Genomic DNA, 16908 nt, shown 5'->3' on the forward strand with positions numbered 1-16908 from the left:
AGCACCAAAAAAATACTCCAGGACACGTAAAACTCATGTACTTTTGAAAATATTCCAGTAAAGAGCAAAATTATCAAAATTATTACCTTAATCAAAATATGAAATATTAACAAATTATTAAACGGTAATGTAAAGTTGTGGTGCTTGAGTATGTTTTGATACTAAGAATTGTAAAGGTAAGTCATTTTCACATTTTCACATCTCCATGACGACACCTTCATTAGATTAAATATCGGCTTCACTTTGCTCTGTAGGATTTTGAGATTTTAATATTTTCCCTCACAAATGCTAAAAAGATGTAGAGAGCAGATGGACGACATGACAGCTCCCAAAAGTGAAGCCAAAACATCTGGAGCGCTACCTCACTATTTACCCTCAAAACATCAGATCTCCATTCTTCTCTCTATTCAAGCATTTAAGTCTGTTAATGTCAATTTAGGAAACGACCTAAAAACCCTTTAAACCGCGTCTCCCTGGTAACGTGACCGTGTACACGTGGGTCCACTCTGCTGCGTATCTCTCCTTCCTGTCACTCTCACACTTTGCTCTTTTCTAAAGCTCTTTTGCATTCACATGCTGTTTGAATAAAGCTGATTGGATTCAAAGATCGTCTCCTGAGAGGAATCATCGCCTCCATCACCTGCGGCAGGTGTCTCCATTCAGAAACCTAATGTAGAGCCACTTCCTGTTTACTCAACGAGGTAGATCCAGGATCAAGTGTGTGGAGCTCTGCGTGTGTGTGTGTGATCCATTGTTTGAGGATATTGTGCTCAATATAGCTCTGCACACACACACACATGCACACACACATGCACACCCACACACCTCAAGCACTGACAGGACTACTATACCTCATGGGGACCAAAGCTCGGTCCTGGTGATGCTGAATGTTATTTCTGAGGAGCTGGTTAAGGTTAGTTAAGATGTGAATAGTGGATACGTTAAGGTTTGAGTTAGTCATGAATTGGTCATCATGGTGAAGGATCTTTATCACGACCAGCTGGGGATTAAATCCCTGAAGAAATTAAGTGCCGTTCTCACACACCTTCAAAGAGCTGTTGGATGGTTATGACTGTGATTCACTAACTAGTTACTTGGTTTTCAGGATTAACAAAGAATAATTTGTCAGTGCTGTGTGAAGTCAAATCTTCGTCCCAAAGGACAGAGTGAAGGACGGGGTTAATATTCAGCTGTGTTGGTCGAACAGGGGCGGGGGAACGTGTCCTCACAAGCATAGAACCCTGAAGTGTGTGTGTGTGTGTGTGTGTGCGATGAGTCACAGATCAGTTGAGTGGGATGTTTACAAACCCCGAGGCGCTCTCTCTCTCTGTTGACACATAATGCAGCCACTGACATATGCATGCTGTGATTCCACAGTGTGTGTGTGTGTGTGTGTGCACGTGTGTGTTAATGCATTGACAGCGTTTGACAGTAATCTATGAAATGAGGCTGCAGCTGCATCTCAAACACAGTTTTCTTCAGATGTCTCTCAGGAAATGACTGTGATGATGATGATGATGATGATGATGATGAAGGTCTGATTATAGCTATAGTTAGTCAACCTAAAACCCGACAACGAAGACGATGAAGCATTTTTGAAATCAATGACTTTATTTAACATTTTGACAAAATAAAAAAACATGAGGTTACATATCGACCATATCTATCTATCTATCTATCTATCTATCTATCTATCTATCTATCTATCTATCTATCTATCTATCTATCTATCTATCTATCTATCTATCTATCTATCTATCTATCTATCTATCTATCTATCTATCCATCATCCATGTTAGTAGTTGGGACATGGACCAAACTAAAAAATGAAAGCACACACATTTGTATCTGAGACATTTTGACAGTGGAAGGTTTAATCCTGTGGTATTTAATGTGTTTTATATAAACTTATAGACCAATAGTTCATTTTAAAACTGAGATGATATTAACATAAAGCGTTAGACCATCACTTAAGTCCGCAGAAAGATGCTACAGCACTAAAAGTAGATGCTCAATCAGTCAGTTCCTCATTCAGTCAGTTGTTCGGTCCATCACTTTCATCTGGACTCAACTGGATGCATGAACCCAACTGACTTTGGAGATCCCCTGACTTTTCATCATCAGGTCAAATTTTGAATTCGTTAATTTTTTTAGAATCACAGTGAGATGATCTGGGTCACTCGGTTCAGCCTGCGTCCAAGAACAGAGCAAGTGTGTGTTTAGTGATTGTTCTGTTTTCTTTCCAAACATGTCGAATTAGTAAAGATGAATCCCCCAGAAGACAAAGGGTTTGATGACAATAAGTTGTCGATGCGATGAATAAAAGCAGTGAATAAAGCTGCAGGGATTCACACTGAGTCTCTCTCTTCATATTGAGGTCAGTCTCTGCTTTTTGTCTTGTAGCTTGCAGAGACTCATTCTTCCACTTCACTGATTCTTTTCCTCCTCTTCCTCCTCCACTCGTCTCTCCACAGCTCCACGGGGATGACAGACGGCTGCTTGTCATGTTGAAGGCTGTCAGTTAATCACTGTTGTTATTGGCTGTTTTATATCCAGGGGTTTGGATTATATGTGATGATACCAGGGTTTTTTCTTGTTTCTGTCAAACCATTAAATCCAGTCTGATTTAAAACAGACAGAATCCATTCTCTGAAATGATTAAGTCTCTGTTAATGTTTATTTTACTTTAACCGTCTTACTAATAACTATCCATCTAAATTAACTTAAATGCAGCCAAACCTCAATAATAGTATTTCGTTTTGTTTCAGAAATCCAGACACCAGGTTCTGTAACAGATAACTGTGGGAGATTACCATCAAAATTACCGACTGGTTAGAAGGTAAGATGTGTAACACTATCTCGGGTAACATTTGCTTAGTAAACTTGTCTAAATCTGAACTCTGATTTTCACAATTTAATATAATCTATGCTCCAACAAACTAATTTTATGGTTTGATGATATAGAAAACTAAAGTTTATACTGTGAAATGAAAGGTGAGGGAAATATCCTTGATCAGATCGAGTCCCCCCAAAAGTTCAAAGGTCCAAACAGTCGTTGACAGTAAATTACGGAGTCGTCTGTTCGCTTCCCAGTCGTTTACAGTGTGTTTTCTCTCATCGTCCGTTTGGCGTCACCTCCAACCTTTGTTCTCTACTTTGACAGGAAAAATGAGAGACATGAAACTTGGCAGAACTTCCCTTTAATCCATGGCTGGGTGGAGGTGGGGGCTGAATTCCTCAGGGGCGAGTCCGGACAGGAACCAAGCTTCAAATAGGTAACCTGTGTATGTGTGTGGTTTCCAGGTTAATATGTCTGTAGAATGAATAGTTGAATAGAATATAAGAATTACAGCAGATTTCTATGATGTGAAACACTGACTTGTGATTGGTTGAGCACATGTGCAGGCGGGACCATGATCCTGCATCTCCACCACGATTACTACTCACATATATTTTCGATATTTAGGCTTCATGTTTGTGGAAGTGGAGACATGTCGTCCATCTTTATTAACAGTGGCCAAACCAAATGTTGAAAACAATCACAGTTTTCCTGTGGTATTTGAAAGCACATAAAACAACATGGGAAAGCACATAAAACAACATGGATGGAAACTCACCTTCAGTCTCATTAAACAGTTAGAGGGGATTTATGGAACATCTTCACCTGATCGTTCCACCAGAAGCACTTAAGAGGATATTTAGCCAAAGACGTTTATTGATCCCAGAGGATATCCCTCTCTCTCTCTCTCCCTCCCTCCCTCTCTCCCTCTATCTCTCTCCCTCTCTCTGTTGTGAATGAATGAAGAACAGAGGTGTGTGTCCTTGTGCAGGGGCAGACCTAGGATTTCTCTAAATCAGGGGCCATAAGGGGCCTTGATTACACAGATTATATTGTTCATCATCAAACAAGCTTAGAAAATAAAAATTCTTAACAAATTGTAATATTCGTTGTTAGTAAGTCAGGAGCTTTAAAAGGCTACTGACAGGCCAGTGCCCCCGTGGCCCCACCCCTGTTTTAAATCGCAGTGGATATTAGCACATAGGCGAACTTTTTGATAATTTACGCAGAATTTGTAGCGAAAAATTTAAGAAAGACGGAGGAGATACTTTCATTTCATTTCACCGAATTCACCTGCACCTGCACTTCAGAGTTTCCTCGCGTGCTCCTTCACTGTCATCACGTCACACCCCCCCCCCCTCCTCTTGAGACCACAGAGGCTCGAGGGTAGAGTTACGAAGAGGGGGAGGGGGTCGAGAGACATTGATAAAGAGAGAGAGAGAGAGAGAGAGAGAGAGAGAGAGAGAGAGAGAGAGAGAGAGAGAGAGAGAGAGAGAGAGAGAGAGAGAGGGGAGAGAGGGAGGGGGGTAAGAGAGGAGAGAGAGAGAGAGAGAGAGAGAGAGAGAGAGAGAGAGAGAGACTCAGGGAGATAGGGAGAGAGAGGGAGGTAGAGAGAGGCAGAGTCCGACAGGGGGAGGTGGTCTCTGTATAGTGGAGCAGCTGAAGAAGCTAATGCTAACTAGCCATGTTGCTGTCGCCACCGCTGCTGCTCCTCCCGCCGCTGCCGCTGGTGTGTGAGTGTTAGCGGGCCGCCCTGGACTCCCTAACCGCCCTGAGGTGCATCATGCCCGGCTGGAAGAAGAACATCCCGGCCTGTCTCCAACCGGACCAGGAGGGAGGTAAGACCGAGAGACCGGATCGGACCGGGCTGTCCAAGCCGGCGAGCCCCCCCACCCCCCCCGCCCGCTCCTCCACCCCCCCCGCCCGCTCCTCCACCCCCCCCGCCCGCTCCTCCACCGTGCGTGTGAGCGTGTCAGTACCTGTGTGTGTGCGCGTGCACACCGAACACCAGTGCGGTATCGTGCAGCGTGGGATCGAGCACGCGCACACCGTGACCGGGAAATTAGTGAAAGTTGGTAACTAACACCGTGAGCGTGTGCGTGTGAACGTGTGCGCGAGTGCGTGCGTGTGTGAGCGTGCGTGTGCGTGTGTGTGTGTGTGTGTGTGTGTGTGTGTGTGTGTGTGTGTGTGTGTGTGTGTGTGTGTGTGTGTGTGTGTGTGTGTGTGTGTGTGTGTGTGTGTGTGTGTGTGTGTGTGTGTGTGTGTGTGTGTGTGTGTGTGTGTGTGTGTGTGTGTGTGTGTGTGTGTGTGTGTGTGTGTGTGTGTGTGTGAGATCTGACGCAACGGGTGAGGTAACGGTGACGTTACGGTGATTTTCGTGTTCATGCTTTAACGTGTTTATCGTAACCGGGCGATCACCGGTGACCAGTGGCCCGGAGGTAGCTGCTAACTGGCTAACCAGCGGTTCAACCGGGCGAGGAGCTGGTCAACTGTGTGTGTGCGTGTGCGTGTGCGTGTGCGCGCTGCAGCCCCGGTGTCAGTGCGTTCTGTCGGTTCCTCTGGACGTTGACAGGTTCACGTTAAGAAGCAGCTCTGGGTAATGTCCCTCTGAGCTTGAGGTGTCCGGTTGATCCGGTTCCACCTCCTCACCGCCAGAGTCTCCGGCTCCAGAGGAAAGATTCAAATCTGTAAATCATCTGATAATTAATTCCTCAGTCAATTGTGATATTAACCTGATGAAGAAGAAGCATTTTTCCTGATTCTTCCTTTACGTGAATAAGGTCATATTTGGAATAAGCAGTATTTCTTTCACTTTAGTTGCATTATGAGCTGATTTCAGACCTGTACTCTATACTCTGATGACGCTCCGCACGTTGTCAGTCCGTGTTGAGGACGTGTGTAGCACGCAATGGACGCACAACTGAGAGGAAACAAAAGAATACAAATATCTCCGGATGAAGAAGAGGAGATTTGAGAGGTTCTGGTGATCAGGGCGGACGCTGCCTCCTGCTGCTTCATCCCTAGAGTCTGAGCGGAGAAGCTCCCTCTACGTTGTTCATCAGGGAAGGAAACTCCGGAGAAACTCTGGACTCCATCGTCTCAGGAGTTCATGTCTGAAGACGGACACAAATATACGTCTTAATCACTTAAGACTTAATTACTGATGACGGTTACCAGCGGCTTGACGCCCCTGATGTAAACAAGATGGAGAATTATGAAGGAATGGAAGCTTTAATAAAGTATGAAAGAAAACGGTAGAGTCGAACATTTAACTAATTCAATTTGAGGTTTAAAAAACAAATAACATCGGACATAATGATGTGAGTCATAATCGTCCTCTCTAACGTGTAAACAGAATGAATGGAATATTCTATTAGCGACGCACGTAAACACCATTATCAAGATAATTTCTCTTTCTGAATAAGTCTGAATGTTGGTTTCCATGTAATCGTAGTCAGTGGTGTGGAAAAAGCTCCCGCTCAACGCTCTGCCGTTCTAGCTCTTTAATTCATTCCAGCTGAGTGTTTGTTGGACCACTTATCTTCTCCGCAGAACCAGAATCCACTTAGAAACTGATTAATATTTTTAGATGAAGCTGTTATCGAAAGCTCAAACTCAGAAATAAGTCGGGGATCAATTCAGTTGATCGTAGAACCATCAAAGCTCAATCACTATTCACTCATAAACAGAGAAACACAATGAAAAAAGAACAACAATACAATAAAAGACACTTTCTCCAGCAGTGGATTACCAAGTTGAACATTACGTATTGATCAGGCTGGTTCAGTGGAGACGTCTCTGAGGAGCGGGGCCATTGTTGTGGACCACTCTTCTTAATGGGGGGGGGGGGGGGCGTTTCTTCCCTCAGAGTCGCAGCAGTGTGCGTTCAGTTGTGTAAGAGCCAAAAAAATCCATCTCTTTTCTAAAGAGTCCGAGAGTTGCAGCGAGAGGCCAACTAAAGCTGCTTTTACTTTCTTTCAATCAACCGAACGATTAAACGACTCTACAGGGATGAAGCTGGAATTATTAATCTTAACTGACTTCAGCGATAAGCAAAACACCGTTTGCTGCTTCAAGCTTCTCAGTCTCCGTTGTTTTTTTGGGAAGAACCTCTGATAATGAGATCACTGTGACGTCACCTGTCGGCCCACGCTTCGAAGCCTTTGTGTTCAGCGCCATCTTGTTTTTTTTAAAACCGGAAGTAACCATATTTGGAGGAGCAGTGGGTGGAGCCAGACTGAAAGCTCGATGACACTGCACGCCCACTTAAGGCCGGCGCATGCTTCTGCAACTGCGTCTGCGGCTTTTCAAGCAGCTGTGTCGACGGACTAGTTTTGATTTATGGTTCCCCAAGGGTTGCGCTTGATGCAAACTAATTCACCGCCAGACCACTAGGTGGAGTAATGTTTTTTGTCGAAGTCTTGTCGAAGTCTAAGTTCTTTGTGTGTGGCAGTCATCGTCGACTGTTTATTTACATTGCCACTGCGGCTCCTCATAGCCTTTTCAGCGACGGGTTATACTAGTGGTCATACTTTCGGATCTCTTCTGCCACACGCTCTTCTATTTGGTCCATATTCGTTCTTCTAAATCTTCCGTGGTTTCTGCCGGTATTATGGGACATGAAACAGGAGATGCGACTCCGGAAAGGATGTAGTTAGCGGACCAATCACAGCCTTGCGAGCTGCGTGAGGCTTGCGGAGCTTTGCCGTCTAGTTGGGCGACGCACGTAAGCACGTTTTTCAGGGGCCCGCAAGGGTTGAAAACGCAGAAGCATGCACCGGCCATTGGACGGTACCAGCTGTCAATCAAACTTTGGTATCCATCCCCCAACACATCTGGTGCTTTATGGTCTGTTTGACTCTAAATGATCATAATTCACTAAATGAACATCAGCTGTTTGAAGAAGACTTGAAACTAGAGACTGAGATATAAACTCCTTCATGTTTACTGACGTTATAAAGTGAGAAGTAGAGTCACTTTCTCATGGACTTACAAATACACTGAGACGTCCAGTAACCAGACTGTTGAATCTAAGCTGAAAGTTGAATACACTCTCTTTCATTATTATTATGACAGAAAAACACATCCAGTATATTGATACCAAAAGCAGATTTGTGTGAAAGTCCTAGTCGACTTTATGCAGTACGAAGCGAGGCCTCTCTGAAGGGTTGAACCGGGTGAGAAGCAGCTGCATCGCTCATTTATGTGTAAAGTGGAGAATGTGGCCTCGTTGAGTGGAGTTCAAACCTTTTAAACAGAAGCTAAAAATGGTTTGTTGAATCTGACACCACATGTGGAAGCAGAATTACTGCCCCCCCCCCCCGTACGGTTTAGGTTGGTGATTACACGTCTGTTTCTGTTCATCGATACCTTTTCAAATCAAATTTCAAATATGAGCAGAATGTGTCTCCTTCAATACAATGTGCAAGGAAACAGGCAACAGGTTTACTCAACTGTAAATACTACACAGATGGCACCAGACACCACAGCAGCTACAAACAGACGCTTATACCAGTGGACTGTTGATGGAATGTGAAAGACGTGTTACCTCCATTCTACATTCAAGCATTAATGGATTTATACGCAACAGATTGTGTTTGAATGTTCCAACCAGAAATGATCCAAACCTCTGTTAAACTAAAGCAGTTTTCAGACATGAACTCCAGACTCTTCCATCTGGACATGTTGTGTAGTTGGTGTTTGTGAAGCCACACAACATCCTCACACCAACAGGAACATGTGGGAACATCCAGACGAGGGGCGGAGCCTGTAGAGCAGCAGGAGGCGGGACATGATGTATAAACTCTGCTGTGGAAAGATCAGTGTTGTTGTTTACAGCTCATCCACACTGGCGTCGGCCCTCATCACCAGAAGATCTGGAATCTCCTTGTGTTTCCAAGTAGATGTCTTCGTCTTCTACATGTACGGCTCCTCTTCTTCATCCTGAGATATTTGTGTTCTTCCAGTTTCACGTCCGTCACGTGTTAGAAACCTCATCAACACGCCCACTGGGAGTTTTGCAGACATCTTTCTCACCATGGACCCACTCACAGAACATGTCTGGAGCAACTGACTCACACATTTGATTTCTCCCACACTGCCCCTCCTAAACATTTCAGGAAAAGATCCAGACTTCATAGCAGGTCTGAAAACAGCCTCAAAAAGATAAAACACCAAACGTTTAATTTTTTTTTATATTTGCTGCTTTTCTTTATCAGCGTCTTTTTGGTTTCAGTCTCTTGAAAACCCCCAGACATTTGAGGACAGTACCTCAGGCAACAACTGATCGCTAAATCAAGTAAATTTAATAATCATCAAATTAATCAATATTGAAAGTAATTTTTAGTTGCAGCCCCGGTCCGGAGCCGGAGTGGGTGTGTTAAATGTTTTTAATCAGACTCGTTCAGCCCCAGAGGCTGTCGTTAAGATATTTCAGGGTTGATTTAGTGTTGTGTTGTAAACCTGTCTGTGGAGCTCATGGAGAGATAATAATGCAATCTTCAGGTATACGGCTTCAAGGAAAACGACCGTCTAGGTCCTTCGCAGTGGGACGTTAGAAAAAAACACAATATAATGAAATGTTAAATACAAAAATCTGAGCAGAAAAACACGTGAAACCTGCAGAACAAGCAGAGAAAAGGGTACAGTACGAGAAAAGCTCACAAAAGCAAACGCAAAGGGAGTAAAAATAGATAACAGGTAAATAATAGATGGACGAAACCATCAGAGACACAGAGTACTACTGTACACGACTGTAGTAACGGGGATGAAGTCAGGTTTATTTGTATAGTTTGATTTAATACAACGTCTCAGTGGATTTTTTCAACACTTCCTCTCCAACAAGATTAGACATTAAACCTTGAAGACGGGAGTTTAATACAAAGAGAGAACGTCAGGAGAAGAATTTCAAAGGAACATCTCACCTCCTGGTGAGCAGCAGGAGACGGAGCTTGAGAAACAGCAGCTACAGAAATTCAACTGATGTTTGCAGAGAGTCGAGTTGAATCTTACCTGGAGTTTGACATTTGAATTTGAATATGAGGGGAAAATTACAATTAAATAGAGAAATAGCTAATACTGTGCATCTTTACTCAACACATCATTTACTTCTCACAATCTGGGTTTTGGCATAAATTTACTATTTATCCAACATTAATCTTGTTTTGAACAATCTTTAGTTTTCATTAAATAATTAAGTTGAACAATTAATGTGCAGATTCTCAAATAACTTAGATAAATAAATAATCTTTTGGTCTTGCTGATTAATTATCCCTTCATTAACTCATTGATTAATTAACTTATGGTAGAATATATATTTTGTAGTGAATAACATCTTTAATAAAAAAGAAAAGGCTTTTTAGTCTTTGAGTCCACGTCACATGTTCAGCAAACTTTTGTTGAGGCTTCAAACCGTCTCTGTTCAAACCACTCGGGGTGAAAACATGGACGCCGCCTGCAGCAGGTTTTAGTTTCGTGCTGATGACGACGCTGTCGCGTTCACGACCCTGTCCTCTCACCTGGTGACTCCAGAAGGCACGGACACCTGTCCACCCTCAGGCCACAGGGAGAGTCTTGTTCAGCCCCCCCCCTCCCAACACCTTCATCCCAACAGACGCTGCAGCTCGGTCCGGAGGAGGTGACCACGCTTGAATCGTGTGACTCGTGCATATTGAGGAGGGTATTTTTGGACAATCTGTCAGTTCTTTATTAATAATGTATTTTATCATTAGTTCAGGGATTCTCAGCCACAGGCTCTTTCACTCCAGAGGAAACGGCTGCAGCTGCTTATTTAACAGATAGAAACTACATGATTCAGAAGAACAATCCACAGACTGAGTCACTGCATCACCGGGATTCTACCAGTATGAGTTACTGGTAACAAGCAGGGAGAGATGGTTAAGCACAGAGCTAACATTAAAGAATAAATTGTTGGAAAAAATCCATTAAATCTATTAATAAATAAATCCTTAAAGTTAAACAACTATCAAACTGGTAGCAGCTTCTCAAATGTGAGAAGCTTATGACATTTATGACAATACATTTAATATTTAGTTTATTAATAAATCTGGAAACGTCATCTTGAGCTCAGTCTTTGTGAATCAAACAATTAGTCGGTATATTTTTAACATTTCATGACTAAATAACAAATTGTAATTCAGTCAAATGGAAATAATCACAAATAAACTTGAACATTATGTTCAATGTGTTGCTGCATCAGACTAAACAGGTTTAACTAATAAACTGCTGTTGTTACGTTATAAATTAAAACATAGTGAAGATTACTGAAGTCGTGATGAACACAAAAGCGTTCTGTGTGAGGATGGTGCAGCCAGAGTGTGTCTGTCTGTGTGTGTGTGTCTGATGATTACAGTGTGTGTTACTGTGTGTGTGAGACGGCATGACATCATCCCACCGTTTTAAGCTTTTTGACTAAGAAGCAGAGAAAATGGCTCGAACACAAACACTCACCAAGAGACACACACACGGTAACACACAACGTCACAAACCATTTTCTCTTCAGCCGAAACAGACGCACACACACCCACACCCACCCACCCTGTCCTTTAGGAGATGCTGATGTCAGAACTCTGCACATCTTTGTCCTCAGGATTATCGAAGTAGACGTGTGCGCGTGTGTGTGTGTGTGTGTGTGTGTGTGTGTGTGTGTGTGTGTGTGTGTGTGTGTGTGTGTGTGTGTGTGTGTGTGTGTGTGTGTGTGTGTGTGTGTGTGTGTGTGTGTGTGTGTGTGTGTGTGTGTGTGTGTGTGTGTGTGTGTGTGTGTGTGTGTGTGTGTGTGTGTGTGTGTGTGTCCACATTGCTCAGCTTAGTGTATTATCCCTATCGTCTCTGACACATTTTACCAAGTCTCTCTCTCCCCTTAGTGTGTGTGTGTCTCTCTCTCACCAACCTCTGTGGAACAAACTGCTGATTGTGTGTACGTGTCGTTGTGTATAAAACTCTGAGTTTATCCCGTTAAATGTGTGTGTTTTAAGTGTGTGTGTGTCACAAGGCAGCGCAGTACAGGATCCTGCAGTGCAGTAAACACACACACGAACGTCACGTTTCGCAGTTGAACGTTCAGACACAATCAACATCGCAGTTTATATTTTAGACCAACACTTACAGCTACAGTGCCACCTAGTGATTGAACAATGCGGACTGAGGCTGGAGACGTACTTGCTGTTTAACCACGTGTTTGCGTAAAAAACCAGATGCGTCGTAAGCATAATTGTTCACACACTTGCTGTGCACTATGCATGTCACTGGAACATTCCACGTGTCATATCGGCTACACAGAGTTCTGTGGTGCACCCTCTAGTGGAATGTTGGTGTTGATGGCTGGCTGCAGTATAGGGCATAAACCTGGCCTCCTCCATGTTAGCACATGGGACATGGGCCAAACTAGAACCTAACTAAATAATACATGTTTCTCAAAGATGGATTCTGTCATTTAAGGTAGTTATAACAAGTTATAACGTTATGATTGACAGCTGACCCTGACTCCTGATTGGTCGAGCACGTGTGTGTGTGTTTGAATTGGTATAAGCAAGTATATGAAATATTAAAATGTTAGAATGTCAAGAATGTTAAAGACAGTGATACATTTTGTGGAATCCCGTGAAGTAGTTCTTGTGTGATCCAGCTAACGAACCAACAGGAGTGAAAACACATCGTACCAAGCTTTTGTTTCTGTGAAATTATCTCCGGTGCACAAATTGAAAGTAAAGTGATTCCAGAAGAGACAGGAGAACAGTATCTAGAGTCAGATCAGTGCTGTCAGCTCCGTCCTCTGCAGGTCTGACAGTCGACCTCTGAATGAGTCTGGTGAGGAGAAGGCAGAGCTGCAGCCTGAGGTGAATCTTTCCACTTCAGACGACTCGTCCCTTGTTAGTTGTTGATCTTTGTTGTAGAGATGCTGTGAAAAGAGGAAACTGAGACTTAAGCTGTTTGTGTTTTATTTGCTGATCGTCCTGAGTTCGAGAGTCGTCTCTGCTGGACGTCCACTTATGGTGAGAGTAGCCACAGAAATAAATCCTCTCCGTTTATAGACAGTTTGTCAGACTGTGGCCTGATGAATATTAAATGTCTCTATGTAAATAAACGTTTCTTGATCCTGAGTCAGCTGATTCTCCTCATGAGGAGAAAACTCTACATGTTTGAGTTTTTATCAGATAATTTAAGTAAATCAAACGTCTGCTCTGATTTCAGCTTTCATTCATTTTCTGTTTAAAATATATTTATTTGAGGCTGAATGATTTAATGAAGTGACCTTGAAGGTTTTGTTTTCATCCACTTCTTGTTTGTGTTTATTTATAGCTCAGCAGAATTACAGTAAAAGTGCTGAAGTGATTAGAGGGATGAGGCGTAAAAACAGGATTTTGATCTGGTTGAATTTTTGAATCACTGTGACTCTGTCAGATAAAGCGTTTTATTACATTTTCCTCAGTCTCTCAGGAGATAATTTTTGGAACTTCTTGAGAAAACAGCGACATATTGATGGAGCTGAGATCTGTGACTTTGTCTTTTCTGTTAGAAGAGCCTTGCTGGTTTGTTCAGAGTTTTGTTGTTCTAGCTCACAGCCTGTCGTTCTCTGGCTCTGAGCTGAAATGTCATCGTAATAAAACGAGCCGAGAGTCCAGACCAAACAAACGAGCCAGACTCTCACAAATACAAAGAATTTATATGAACGGAGGAAACAGATCCAGGATCAGGATGTCCTTCATCTGTCACACACACACACACACACACACACACACACACACACACACACACACACACACACACACACACACACACACACACACACACACACACACACACACACACACACACACACACACACACACACACACACACACACACACACACACACACACACACACACACACACACACACACACACACACACACACACACACACACACACACTCAGCCCTGGGCATCGTCCAGGTGGAGAGCCAAGCTGCTGGCATCATACACACACTCATTTTCTACTTGGATAAACCCAGCAGGACACACTGACACAAAACATTTAATAACACCTAACACACACAGACACACAGACACGTCTCAGTGTGTCTCTAACAGTCCAGCAGTTGGTCTGACACAGAAACCTGCTCAGAAGTGAGAATTTCCACTGTTTCTTCTGATCTATTTTAATCCATGACCGATGTGTGTGTGTTTGCGTCAAGTTCACACTCATGTACGTCGTGTTTTTATCTTGTCCAAACTCGTGAGGCTGCAGAACGATCATCAATAGATCACTGACTACTGGCCCCAGGTCTTGGGACCCAAGTGCAAACTGGGGACAGGGACTCAGAGCTTCAGTGGACTCCAGGGACTTACATTCTAAGCAGGGTATTTGGACTGAAGGCTTCAATAAGTCCCGAGGACCCAAGGACTTAACGGTGCCCAGGGACCCTCAGCTCCAGCAGATTCCCAGGGCCCCAGCAGCACTCCAGGCGTGAGGAGAGTCTAAGGACTCGAGGCTTCAGGGAGCCCAGTCCCAAGAAGCTTTAGCAGGACCCAGTATCTGAGTGAGGCCCAGGGACCAGAACCTAAATCAGGGTCCAGTGAGTTGAGGCTCATTTCCATCAAACTGCAGTGAATTCGTTCCTCGTCGTTTCCACTGAGACTTTGTCATCACCTTGAAATGTGCACCACTTTGACTCTGATGATGTTGATCCAGTCGACAGGAGACATTTTGTCCATTAGATCAATTTGTGTCCTTTAGTTTGTCCAGATGTTGTCCAGCTGTTTGTCCTTTTCTCTGGTTAGACCGAGCCTGTAGGGAACCAATGGAAGTCGATGCAGTGTGTGTGTGTGTGTTTGTGACCGTGTGTGTGTGTCCGTGTGTTTGTGTCCATTAAGAATCAAGGTCAGTCACTCAGCAGTCCATTAAGACCGTGGATTCACTCGTCCATCTCTTTTGTTCTGTTTGTTTCTAGGTCTCTCTCTGTCTGTCTCACTCTCCTTCAGGCTTCATCAATCACTGTCTGTCTCCCTGTTCCTGTGTCCTGGTGATTCGTGGCTTGATTTCAGTCAAACTTCGACCTCTGAAGCGTCAAACATGTACAGTTCTCTCTCCTGAACGCAGCTGATGTGTTTCTCTGAGCGACCAGGAGGGGGAGCTGGAGGATAGAGTGAGTGTGCGTTTTGAAGTGAAGCGAGGAGAATCAGATTATACACACACCACCGAGGCGTCCAATCCGGTTGCAGAGCTGCAGAAGCCTGAGAGCGATATGCAAATGAGCCCACATTTTTAGCAGCAACACACACTCTCTCTCTCTCTCTTTTTCTCCCTCTCTCTCTTTTTGCATGTCAGTGAATGGGACTCGACCATCTGCCCGACTGTCAGCTCTGTTCGAGGCGTTCGTTAGACACTTCGAGGGGCGTTGACGCCCTCGGGGACGTCTGACAGGTGAGGGAGGCGGAGTCGGGCCTCCTGCTGTGATGGTTCGGCTTGAATTCTGCAAACCGTCGTTTCTTCCATCTTTATTTTCACCCGCACGCTCCTGTCACAGAGACGAGAAAGAGAGTGAAGACAGAACGTGAAGGAAAGAGTCGATAACGTTTTGACGCCAGAGTTTAAAGACGCTGTGAATTCAATCATCAGTGATCAATCATTATTTATCTGGTGTGTGTGTGTGTGTGTGTGTTTCCTGTGTGTGTGTGTGTGTGGGTGGGTGTGTGTGTTTGAGCAGCTGAGCCTGGCTGACCAACTACATTAAGCTCTTGTTCTCGTGCTTCCGTCGTGTTGACTCTGATCTCGACTCTGGCGTGAAGAGACAGAGAAGTTGGTCGTGAATCTGACGCTGACGAGCGTCGTGTCCCGGGCTCGGTGGCGTCTCTGTGTTCAGGATCAGACGCAGAGTCACACGCTGGTTTCCTCTCTGCCTGTGTGATGATGATGATGATGATGAGATGTTCTCCAGGCCTCTGATCACACTCTTCTCCTCTTGCCAGTTTGTGGTTGGTTCTGCCAACACGTTGTGTCGGGGGGGAACCACGTGGGTTAGTGCCGGCTGCCATCAGAGCCCCAGTGGGGCAACTTACTGGGATCAAGAGAAACAAGTTGGGGGGGGGGTTTGGTTTGATATTTTAGTAGTTGTAATCTTTATTTAATCAGAGTCTCATTGAGATTAAGATCTGACAACAAGAACAATCAGAGAAACATAATTAACAAAACAAAGACGACATAATTACACAACTCAAAAAATCAAGAGAAACAAGAAGACATTTGAGCTGTTTTCAGAGATGAACTCTCCGTCCTCAACATGTCCACTTGCTCTCCGATCCTCCCCTCGCTTCCTCTTTCCTAGTTTCACCTCCTCTCCCTCATCTGGCGTCTCTGCTCTCCTCTCCCTCGCCTCCTTTATCCTACTTCCTTCTCTTTTCATCTCCTGCTCTCAATTCTTTCCTCTCTTATACCCTCATCGTCTCCTGGATTATTCTCCTCTCCTCTGTTTATGGTTTCTTTTCCTTTGCTATTCCCTTGCTTCATGTTCTATTGTTTCTCCTAGTGTACTCTCTCCTCTCCTTCCCTTGCTCCCTCTTTCCTAGTTTCACCTCCTCTCCATCATACACTCGTTGCCTTTCCTTTTTATCCCCTCTATTCATTGTCTTGTCTCTTGTCTTTGTCTCCTATCCTCTTTTTCATAATTCCCTTTCCTCTCTCCTCTCCTGCTCTCCTCGCTTCCTCTGTCCTAGTTTCACCTTCTCTCCCTTCTTTCATCATACACCTCATCTTCTTTCTTCCTTTTCATCCTCTTCTCCCCTCCCTGTCACCTCCACAAGTCCCCCCCTTTATTTTCCTTTCATCACCTTACATCCCCCTCTTTTCCTCTTCCTCCAGATATTTGGTTTCCTCGTATTCCCTCTCTTCCTCTCCTCGTCTCCTCTCCTCGCTCCCAGTGTTCAATTACAGACCACCCTCTGGAATTCACTCACACACACACGCTATCCCCTCCCCCTTGCTGGGAGGAGGAGGAGGAGGAGGAGGAGGAGGAGGAGGAGGAGGAGGAGGAGGAGGAGGAGGAGGAGGAGGAGGAGGAGGAGGAGGAGGAGGA

Source organism: Limanda limanda, chromosome 1 (assembly GCF_963576545.1).
Source record: "Limanda limanda chromosome 1, fLimLim1.1, whole genome shotgun sequence".
Taxonomy (NCBI): domain Eukaryota; kingdom Metazoa; phylum Chordata; class Actinopteri; order Pleuronectiformes; family Pleuronectidae; genus Limanda; species Limanda limanda.